General features: G+C 36.8%; 1 protein-coding gene across 1 annotated transcript in view; it reads right to left on the bottom strand.

Annotated features, from left to right (window-relative positions):
• Positions 1 to 12,128, bottom strand: part of ASXL3 (ASXL transcriptional regulator 3) — a 130,677-nt gene that overhangs the window by 75,316 nt on the left and 43,233 nt on the right. The window lies entirely within an intron of this gene.

Genomic DNA, 12,128 nt, shown 5'->3' on the forward strand with positions numbered 1-12,128 from the left:
CGTAAATAACACCATGAAGCCTCATTTTTAAAATGTTACAGACAACGTGGCTGCTGCACATGAATGATCAAAACAGTACCAAGTTCAAGGGCAGCTGCATCCTATAGGATGAAAGGCAACAAAAGAATAATAAAGAGCCCAGGAAGAACACATTAAAATTAAAAGTGATATATAGTTAAGCCTTCTCCTGGCTTAACATGGTCAACATGGATTACTATATATAAATATAAGTACATTTATACCTTATGTAAAGAACTATCTTTCCAAATTATAATTGTTTTAAAGATTAAGAAATCAACCTACTCAAGATAGTAATTAAATGCAATACCGTTGTGAAATTACCGTGCATGTTAAGAGACTATTTAAAAAGGAACACAACATGTTAAAAAAAAAAGAAAAAAAGAGTACTTGTACACAAACCTCCCTATAATAAATATGTTTTAATACAGCAGAAAAATAATGCAAATGTTTCTACCCTAGATAAACCTATACACTATTTATACACTATTGTGAAAAGCTGATCTCAGAAACCTGAGGATGTAAGTATTCATAAATTGTTTTACTTCATTTTATTTTTAAAATTAAATTTCTGTACAAGATTTAGAGAGGTACTATAACATCTCTGTCCCCATTTACTGACTACTGTACATGGCGTACTCAGGGACTGAATCGGAAACTGTGCTTCTTCCCTGGGGTCGTCAGCCGGCACACGCGCTTATCTTTAGCCACGTAAATATATTCCACTTGGTTAAGTGGAACAATGCCTGCGCATTAAATTAAGTGTGCTGCTGAGTATTTCAGGTTTAATTATATACTCAACTATAAAGCAGGATCAGGCCTTCAAAAGTCCATTAAAAACTACTGCTCTTTATTATGCAGTATTTTAAGAAAGCATCCAGTCCTTGTCGCAAATTGCACGACTGATCTTTTTTTAAAAATAAAACTGGACTGAAATTGTCATCTTTCATATGATGATGGTGCTTTCTGTTGAATTCCATGGCTCTGTAACAACAAAATTCTTCCTTACTATAAATATATTCATTTAATGGTAAGACAGATAATGTGGTAATTGCTCTTCCAGTAAAAATTGAACAATGATAAAGTGTCCTCAGGACTGGAAGTCCTGTCCAATATAATGTATTTACTGTTGGTCACATTACTACATCCAAAAAGTACAGGTAAAAATGCTGCTAAAAAAGCATCAGATATTTAATATATATATTTTAAGGATTTTAAAATGTCCACATGTCCAAACGTGACCATGCAACATGCAAATTTATCCATTTTGTTTTTTTTCTAAAAAAGAAGAAAAGAAACTAATCCCACATCTGTTTTAGATATAATACTGTAACATAATATAAAACTAAGTATTGCAGAAATATAATGATATTGCTAGCAGTAGCAAAGAAGATATTAACAGACTTCATTTTAGTTAAGTTTAACAATTACTTTAAAAAGTTTTGGAATAAGTAGTATACATCTCTTTACACATTTTCCTTATTGTATTAATGTTTGACAAGCAAAGACACAAGGCGTTTAATAGAGCAGTTCTAGTTGCATAATTTCTTCCATATGGTAGCATACATAACATGAAGCAATTTAGACCCTCACAGTCTTGGATCTTTTTAGTGAAACATTATCACAGATTAAGATTTCTCTGCAAGATAGAAAGAACTTGCTGACTCTGCAGTGGAAGACAAACTCAATACATCAACAAGAAACAAAACTGGGTATGCTTGCATGCAGTGATCTGCTTCATTCTCTTATCCCTCTATAGAAATTCTGGACCCCTCAGTTACTTTTAGGTATCATTAAGCAATTAAAATGATACATGATGAATGAACCCAAACTAGAGGATTTGGCAATATCTCATGACCACTACTGTGTTCACAGCAGATATCTTAATCTTCGAAGTCTAGCCAACTGGCAAGTGGACAATAGAAACTACTCTGACTTACAAAGAAATCCGTATCAGCTACTGAGCCAAGAGGTACTTTAACTACTGTTATGCTTGTTTCATAAAGATATGTGCAATTCCTATGTAATTTGGCTGTAACCAAATTACTTAACCAAATTACTGTAACCAAAGGGCTGTGTCCACCCTTCTTGAAAAGTGGACTTGCATATGTCTATAATGGTTTACAAAACAAAACACAAATCCTAAAGTTGCAAATGAAGTAGTAATCCGGATATTGTGGGGTAGGATTTATTTTGAGCTTGCAGCTCAAACTGAAATCCCGTGGTGTCACTGCTATTTTGACCCATATTAACCAGTCACTTGCCTATTTTTCTGTCAGTACAGGCAACTTTAAAATTCCCAGATATTACCCACAAGGGATGCTGGAAATGCCTGAAGTATACTGTATCACAACACAGGGAACTGCGGTTAGAAAACCTAGCAATCAGAGGTCCCATGGTGCAGGCTGATGTCTGAATCATAGGGTAGTTTCTAAAGGATCCATACTACTTATTGCATGCTTTCTAAATTCTCCTCAGCCTAAGGCCATATTCACTCTTCTCAGAACTGCTGGCATATATTAATACAGCAGCCAAGCACAGCCAAATACAAGGCTCTAAGTATCTTTGAATGTGAAAGGTTATACAATTTGACCTAAGTTCTTGAAGCACTCCACATCAGTTCAACTTTGATTCCATAAAATCAAATTGCTTACAATAACTTTTAACTTTGCAACTCAATATCTGTGAATTTTCACAGCCACAACATATTCAAAACCAATATGCTGAGTTTTGTTGCCACAGTCTACATATGAGGAATATGTTTAACATTTACAGTCTTCAGATGCAGAACTTCCATACTATTTATCATCTCTCAGGTGAGATCGCTTTAAACCACTGTGATATTCTTAAAGTCATATGTAGTCACCTTTTGCAGCAGAATGTCTTTAAGATTGACTGTTTTCTGCTGGTAAGTTATTTTATATATACATGCTTTTTTTTTTTTTTTTCCTGCTGGTATGTTATTTTATATATACATACCTACCTACATAAAAGCAGTATACTTATGTCTGCATGCTTTCAAAAAGATTTTTAAAAAGTTACTTACTTTCTGCAAAGTTGATATGGAGTCACAACAACCAGCGACATAGGAAAGAGAAAAAATGACTGATTAGCCTTCCAATATAAAAGTTCTTAATAAAATTTGATCATTTAAAAGACATCACACATTTCAAGTTTCAGATACGCTCTTCCCCAATGTCACTGTAAGTTGGCAGTAATCAAGCATCCTTCCAAATATCACAAAATTCCTGCACATTATAAAAGCAAGCTTTTCACCCCAACTCCTCCAGCCAAAACTATCTCCAATATTTTGTGATTCTGGGCTCCCTCTACTGGTCACGAAGCCGGTGATACCTAAATCCTAACACCAGCCTAGACAGCTTCTATACACAAAGCTGTGCAAACACATTTCAGGCAAGTACAAATTTCTGTTACTTTCTCTGCTGATACCTTCCCCCCAAAACCAACAAAACTCTGTGAAACAGAAGTATAAATACTATTTATTTTTATATTTAAAACTTCTCAAACACACAGTTTTATCAGAAAAAAAAAAGAAAAAAGAAAAAGAAAAAGAAAAAGAAAAAGAAAAAGAAAAAGAAAAAGAAAAAGAAAAAGAAAAAGAAAAAGAAAAAGAAAAAGAAAAAGAAAAAGAAAAAGAAAAAGAAAAAGAAAAAGAAAAAGAAAAAGAAAAACTTCTGTAGTTATACTTTTAATTCTAATGGTCTTCACTAGACTGCTTGCCAAGAGAAAAAGGATGATGTTGGCAAACAAGATGTTTTAAATATGGAAAATAAAATGCCTAAAGCCAACCTGTCCAGACAATATAGTATGGCAGACAGTGAAAGTGCCCTGCCGCTTGGCAGCAGGCAGCATTTCAGCCCTTCAGCCCCCGTGCCTGCAGTGCAGCCCCTTCCCAGAGCTTCCCAGGGTTCCCGCTGTGCTCCTAAATAGGACGATGAGTGCTGTAAGAGGAGCACTTAGCTGTCATAAATGTGATTATTATTTGTTTGAAATCATCTGCTCATCTCATACAGATCCATAAATAGTCACAAGGCAGCAACAACATTTTCTGCACTGTTGGAAACAAAGTGAAGGGTCCATAACTAATTTCTAGACCTGATATGAAGTCACATAGAGAAAATAGGCTTATTGTGTATGTGAGTTAAACCAGTTTGGGGGGAATTGCAAGCCCTCTGGAAGAAAGAGCGTAAATTTAGAGGTATCTTGATGAACAGGAGACAGAAATTAAAATCAACATGAAAGTCAGTCAACAAAATAGTAAGTCCTATGCAACAGAATATGAAATCAAATACTGAAAATACATATTTTCATGGCAAGTCAAAGGGACAGACACAAAAGCACAGTGAAATGGGTCAGAAAGTAATGAAAGCACCACCGACTGTATTAACAGAATGGGTCAACTCAATTGCCATCAACTTGATTCTGGGCCCGTTTACACAGAAATGTAGACAATAAGTAGAAACGCTAAAAAAGAACGAGTGTGATAACAAGTAAGAAAATACGGCTTATAGGGAAAAGCTGTAGAAAACCCATTTGCATGGTCTAGAAGAGTAAAAGAAGGCCTAATGGTAATTTTTCAGAAGAATTTAAAATGCTGTTGGAAGTCAGCAGAGACAAACATTCTTCACATTCTTAACTGGGGGAAGAAAAAGAAAGTTCACAGATTGTCTAAAAGTGTGAAAGTAGCTGTTATTGTTTTAATCAACACTATAACAGGACAAGGAAGTTTGTAAAATGACCTTCATCAGAGGATTAAATAAACACCTCTCCTGGCTGGTTCACATACTGGAACCTGTCCCAGTGATAACATTCATATTGAATCACCTCTTGAGAATATGTCCAGCACTGCATCCTAGGACGTCTTTATTAAATAAAATTTTAAGCCTGAGACTAACTGCATGCCCAGACCAATGAGTGGCTGCTGACCACTCCTGAGCTGCTCTCCCCCACAGCCGTGCTTGACTGAGCAATGACACAGCAGCCCTTGGCACTGGGGCTCTTCCAGCCCAGAAGAAAGAACCACGAGAGGTCTAGTGAACAGGAGACTGAAAAAAATAAAGACATTGTACTGTATGTAAGTGGTACAGCCACAGGATTATTCCCCTGGCTCACAGAGAAGTAGAGAGCATGAAGTGAGTGGCTGAAAATGATGCTGATCGGCACAAAGTTTCCTGTCAACCATCTACAAACTTTTCAGCAGCAAAAGCTTCAAGTTTGCATACATGTAAATAAATCAAATCACAGGATGCTGAAGTCTTGCCCTCATTCCACTATCTTCCCTGGTTATTTTGTAGATCTCTACACAGGAAGACTGAAAGTAGTATATTCCCTTTCTCAACCAATGTAAAATATAGACTGTGTTCCAGGTGTAATTGCATTCAGACTCATTGTCCTTCTTTCAACGGACAGCAAAATCATGGACTAAGCATGTTAACCCAAACTAAACCAATTTAAAGTATCAAACAGAAAACTTGATTTGAAAAATTAATTGAAATCTTGCTTTGTATTTTTTTTCCGTTCATTTTCCTTTGAGAGGTTAATTCTTTCATTGCTCAAAATTATTAAAATACCTCAATCAACAAATAGACATTTAATGTAATATTACTCTTTGATAATCAGGAGACTATATATACATTCAGCAATTATCTAACTTACCTTACAGAAACTAATCTAAATTATTGTATTTTCTTATGTTAAAATAGCAATAACATCTAATTTACTAAAAGCTTAAAAACGTACTTATTTGTGGTAAGCTGTTTTGGGAAAGAAACTGTCATTTGATTGGCTTTTAAATACTGAATGAAAATACACTACATATATGTTGGATAGAAAAAGGAAAAAAAAAAAAAGAGAGTTTTCAAAATATTACATATCCAACAATTTATTAAACAATACAAATATTATCATTTACTATGTAAGTAGTAGGTAGCTAGGGAACCATCTATTAGTTTTATGTGAAGACTAGTGAAACTGCAGAGCTGGCAGATCTCAGCTTCTCACGCAAACTTTTTATTCATAATTTGGAACAAGAAAAAAGCATTTTTCTTTTTGAAGTTCCGATTGGATTCTGAATTTTAAAAGGACTACTAATTTGCACTACAGAAAATTCTCTTGATACCTGCAGTAGGTATGACTGTCAAAACGAGTTATGTTCTAAAGTCTTAACCACTTAAATAATAAATATAGTCATAATAAATAAAATCTTAACCCTTAAACAGTTCGTTCATATGGTTTCATAGGAACTGAAGTACATATGAGTAGGATATATGTATATTTGAACTTTATATTTATACCATTTGAATAATAGTTACATGTAAATTTTAATCTCCCAATTGGGTACTTCCATATATTCTAAAAGAAAGTTTTGAAAAATCTTAAAAGAAATTGGTATTCATTTTTAAGCTTATTTTTTGATCTATTTTATCCATGTTACCCAAAATTAACATCAAATTTGTTCTCATTTGGGCAGTACCCTAAAGGAAATGTTTGCATCTCTGGTCCTATTCATGCTTCACACTTGGCACTTAACTTTCAGCCTCAAAATATTACAAATATAGCTACTATTTTTGAACTGAGTAAATAGCCAGAAAGCTTACAGCTATCAAGCAACAAAACAGACTGAGACAGCTGATTTGACCACAAAGTCTCATAGACTGCAAACAAATCCCAGAAGGTGATGGGGAAAGAGCCCATATATATAAATATATATATATTGCTGACATCACTTCATACCCAACCCTTACACAGATTTCTTGGTTTTCTAGACCAGATGAAGACAGAGGCAAGAGTATTATTAGTATGATGGGAAAAACACAGACCAGTACAGACATGCTAAAACATAACACATTCTTCACAGATACCCCGTGTCTGCCTCTAGCTAGCGGAGCATACCTCTCAGCTTTCACTGAAGTTAACCCAAGTAGTGACTCACAAATATCTAAAGCAGAAGAACCAGCGATGAACTCGAACCTTGTCCGTTGTAGCTTGTGAGGGAGTTACAAGCAGCTGGAATCATGGTTGACTGAAGTATCTGATATATCACCAAGAAAACAAATCTTTTCATTGTCCTTCAAATGTGAAATAACCTGCAGCAATACTGGAGAGAAATTCAGCGTCGATACTAAGTTCAAGCCAAGTATCACGCAAGGATATTTTTTGCATTCCTTAGCAGGATAATAGAAAAAGCTGCTTGAAATCTCATTAACAAACTCACCTAGTCTGGTTTTACTTTTTGAGCTCAGCAAAACCTGGAATCAGGCAAGGAGCCAGAACTGGAGCTGCTTCCACAGAACTAGCAGGTGTCCTCTGTCTGTTATCAAACCGTCTCTGAAGTGTAAAACAACTCTGTCTTTCCTGGGAGGAGTGGCAAGCAGCCACCCAAAGAGACAAAATATTATTTAAGTCTTCTGTGAAAGGATATATGTAATAAACAAAAACTGGAGATTAAGCCACTACCCTTAAGACCTGTTCCTACCACTTCTAGGAGCCTCCCACGTGAACCAATTTCCCTCCCTGCCTTTTGTATGTCTACTTAGAGCCATTGTGGGCAGTGACTACATGACACAAGCACACACAACACAGCACAAACCTAATGAAGCTCTAGCCATGTGTCATCCTATAAAAATCACGGTGGACAGACTAGTGGATGAAACTGCTGGAAAACAAGACCAAAAGACAGGGGATTCTGGTAAGAAAATGATGCTTTGTTTCTCTGTTTAGGAGTTTGGCAGATTGGTTGCCTTCACCCACAGACAGTAACAAGTGACCAACTGACCACACAATCCAAGATACTTAGGTTCCTGTGTAAAGCAAAGCTCTTATACATGACTACCCACACATTATTCTTCTACGACTCTGTAGCTAAGAGTTTGGATTACTCTTACAAATAGTGGCCTAGCTTTAGTTGTTTTTCTTTTTCTTTTATCACCTCTTAGTTGTATTGTGGCACTATAGTATATCTGATTTTTCTTTCTTTTCCTGAGGTAAAGACTACTGAAAACACATCAAATCTGCCCTCTGCTCTGTAAAACAGACTTTGATAGACATTTCAATCAAGTTCAGCATTTCTACCCCTACCTTTAGAGAACACTCCATGGTCTGAGGCCACGACATATGTGCTTTCTGGTACTCTACCACACTGATAATGAGTCTTTCTAATGTCTAGAGTAAAATGTGCTGTAGCTCCTTGTAGTGGCAGTCTGGAAAAACTTCTGATGGTATCAAACCTGAGGACAACACCCATAGCAATATTCCAGAAAAAATAAAATAAAAACTGTTCTGTGGTGAAACCAGAGCTTTGTCAGAACTCATCTAAAACAATGAAATGAAAAGCCCCAGGAACTAAAGTTCATCACAAATCTCAGTGCTCCTTGCATCAGCTAGGCTTCTTGCTTTTTAATAAATTGGTTTCTCCTACATAAAAGCCTTTATATATAGAAGTTCCAGAACCTGTCTAAAATTTAGAGTGTACAGGAACACAATTTTACACGGCATGTAAAAAGAAAGAGCTATTGCCATAGTTTTCTGAAAATATATTTTCTCAAAAAACAAACAAACTGCAAAACAAACAAAAAACCATAGAAAATACCTTTGGAGACATAGATTTCCTCAAGGTTTATATAATACATATATATTAAAACAAGATGAGAAGAAAAAATTAAAAGCACACAAACATATCCTACCAACACCAACTTAGAAACTGCAAACAGAAGGATACCTGAAATTTTCCTGAAATTTAGATATTCCTAGCTATTATTTTTGCTGATTACCCTTGCCCCTTTGTCAGCCATTCCTCTGAGTAGGTTTCCCTAAATATATCTCCCTTTTTTAATGTTCTAAAAAGTATGCTTGTAACACCATGACACCTCTTTAAATGATATTCACATGTGGCAACAAGCATTCCTCAACCACAAAGGAAATGAGACAACAAGTTTTACAGAGAATGTTTACACTTCTCTGTGTTCTGAAACACCTGGGAAAACCTCGGGTTTCTCTGCCTTGAGAAGAAAAATCTCAAAGAAAGTATACACAGTAAAGGCATTTCTGTACTTTGAATCATTCCCGTTTTGTTAGATGTACTACAGACAACACAAGAATAAAGCAATGCTAACCAAAGAGGGAAAGGAAAAAAAAAAAAAAAAAAAAAGGATTTAAATGTGTTTTTAAAAGACACAGGCAAAGATTAGAAGAATATCCTTTGAAATCATCCTAAAAGAAAATGTTTCAGAAAGAAAGTTATACCAAAAGAACAAGAAATCCACATGTATCAGAGATGGTCACAACAGCTAAAGTGTTCTCCAGACTGAGAACACCCTCCTCATTCAATTTAACTTGAAAGAAACTTTTTGATTTCTTTGTGTAGCAAATTCATATGCTGGTCAAATAATATAGTTCTCTCTGGCAGCTACTTCCTACACAAGAATAAGTTTTTTCTTTTCTCTTTTAATAAAACATTTCCTTTTAATAGTTTTAACTGATTTCATTAAAAAGCAGTAGTACATTTTTAATTTTCTACTCTAATACCTATGATCAGCACGAAGGACAAAATTATAAAGAAAGGAAAATATGAATTCCTGCCACATGAAAGGCACTCTGGAGTAGAGGTTAAAACACGGCTTTCTTAAAGAAACCATGGTTTTGATATATACGATGTCTTATTTTAGTATCAGATTTCACAAGCCCTTGTGGGTTTTAAATACATATGTTTAGAAAAATGAAGTAATGACTGTGCTACAATCAGAAATGTACTAAGCCCAAGAAAAACATTGCCACAAAATGTGCAATATATAAAATGAAAAATAAAAAAATAAAAAAAAAAAAAAAAAAAAGAAAGGAAAAACACTCTTCCAAATATTCTTGGCTTCATGTTGGGTGAAGCTTACTCTGAAAAAAAATAATAATAAAAAATAAAATGGTGGAAAGTGACTATGCTGAACAAGAAATAGTAATCACCAAATGCCTCTAAAATTTAATCATCCTACACAAGGGACCTCTATGAATTTATCCCAAGTTTTCTTGTTTAATTTGGCTTTTTAACTGGCCAGTCGCCACAATGACAACTTTCTTTTGGAGTATCTTGTGTGTGTTATTGAGATATAACTGGTTAGTCAAAGGCAAAATAAAATATATACACACACAGAGAGCTATTTTTAACAACATTAAGCTCCACCAAGGTTCACACTCTCATATCACTGTAGATATTTTATAGTGGAAGGAACTTCCAGAAGTCATCTAGTCCAACCTCCTGCTCAAAGCACAGCCACTTGGATCAGGGCCTTGTCCAGACAAGTTTTGTGCAGTCTCCAAGAATGAAGACTTCTCAACCTCTTTGGACAACCCCTTCCCGTGCTTAACTGCTCTCACTGGGAAAATATTTTCCTTAGTATCAAATCAGAATTTTCCATGTTCCAACGTGTGTCTGTTGTCTCTCATGCTGTCACTCTGCAACCTCCAAGGGAAGCCTGGCTCTGTTTTCTCTACACCCTCCCATTAGTTAGCTGCAAACTGCCATGAGATCCCCTTGAGCCTTCTCTTCTCTCGTGTGAACAAGCTCAGCTCTCTCAGCCTCTCCTCACACTTCACATGCTCTAGCTCCAACCATCTTGGTGGACTTGGCTGGACTCATTCCAGTATGTCAATGTCTTTCTTCTACTAGCAGGCCCAAAACTGGACATATCACTCCAGATGTGGTCTCACAAGTGCCAAGCAGAGGGGAAGGATCAGTTTTTCCAACCTGCTGGCTATGCACACTCGTTCTGACATGGCCCAGTGCGAACTTGGCCCTCTTTGCTGCAAGGCCACGCTGCTGGCTGACATCCATCTCCTTAACCACCAGATTCCCAGGTCATTTTCTGCCAAGCTGCTTCCTAGCGAGTTAGCTCCCAACCTGCACTGAACTGTGGGGAGCAGAACTGGACATTACTCCCGAGTGTGGCCTGACAAGCACTGAGTGTGATGATTACATCTCTAGCTCTGCTAGTAACGTCTCTGCAAATGCAGTGCAGGATCTGATTTACCTTTGTTGCTCCAGCAGCACGGTACTGACTTATGTTCAGGTTATTGTCCACCATGACCCAGGTTCCTTTCAGCAAGGCTGAAGGGCCTTGTTGATCCCAGCCTGTACTGAGCTTTTTGGTTACATTGTCCTAGGGCAGGAGAACCTGCCACATGAGGCAAGACTGAAAAGAGCATCTTTTCATGCCGTAGAAGAGAAGGCTCAGTGGGCCTCACCATACTTTTCTAGTTCTTAAAGAACAACTACAAAGAGGCTCTCTCTTCTCAAGAAGCCACATGGAGAGGACAAGAGGAAGTGGGTACAAGTGGCAGAGGTTTTGTCTTGGTATCAGGAAGAAATATTTTATAGAGAGAACAATCAATCACTGAAACACCTTCCTCAGGGACATGGTAGAGTCTTCATCACTGGCAGTTTTCAACATGACTGAACAGAATGCTAGATAATCACATCTAGCAGGTTCCCTTTTCCACAAAAGGTTGGACCTTTTGGTCCAAAGGATCATCAGTCCTTTGAGGTCCCTTCTAATCCCTGTTCTATGATTCTGTGCTGCTGCATGGGTTACTGTCTCCCAGACGAAGGATTTTGCTCTTTGTTGAATTTCTTGAGGTTCCTCTTTGCACATTTCTCCGTTGTCTCAGTCCCTCTGAACAGCAGTCCAGTCTTCCAGTGCACCAGACACTGCCCACTTGAGGATCATATCCAAACGTGCTGAATGTGCACTCTATGAGAGACTCTAGGTCTTTCATAGCGACATTCAACAATAAGTTTCAGTACCAATGCCTGAGCAACACCACTTAGTAAGTGGTCACCAAGTGGACGTTGCACCTTTGATTAATACACTCTGGGCATTACAGACCTGGCAAATTTCCATCCAACTTATTGTCGTTTTCCATCCACCTAAGTCTCTATCTCAACAATTTGACAGTGAGTATACTATGGGAGACTATGTCAAAGGCTTTGCTAAAGTCATGATGAGGCTGGTCAGTCATGATATGTTTTCGCTCACTCTTAGCAGCTTTCTGCCACATTTGTTTAACTTGACGAAAGGCAACTGAGACTGTCAGCAAAGATGCCA

Source organism: Aythya ferina, assembly GCF_964211825.1.
Source record: "Aythya ferina genome assembly, chromosome: 2".
Taxonomy (NCBI): domain Eukaryota; kingdom Metazoa; phylum Chordata; class Aves; order Anseriformes; family Anatidae; genus Aythya; species Aythya ferina.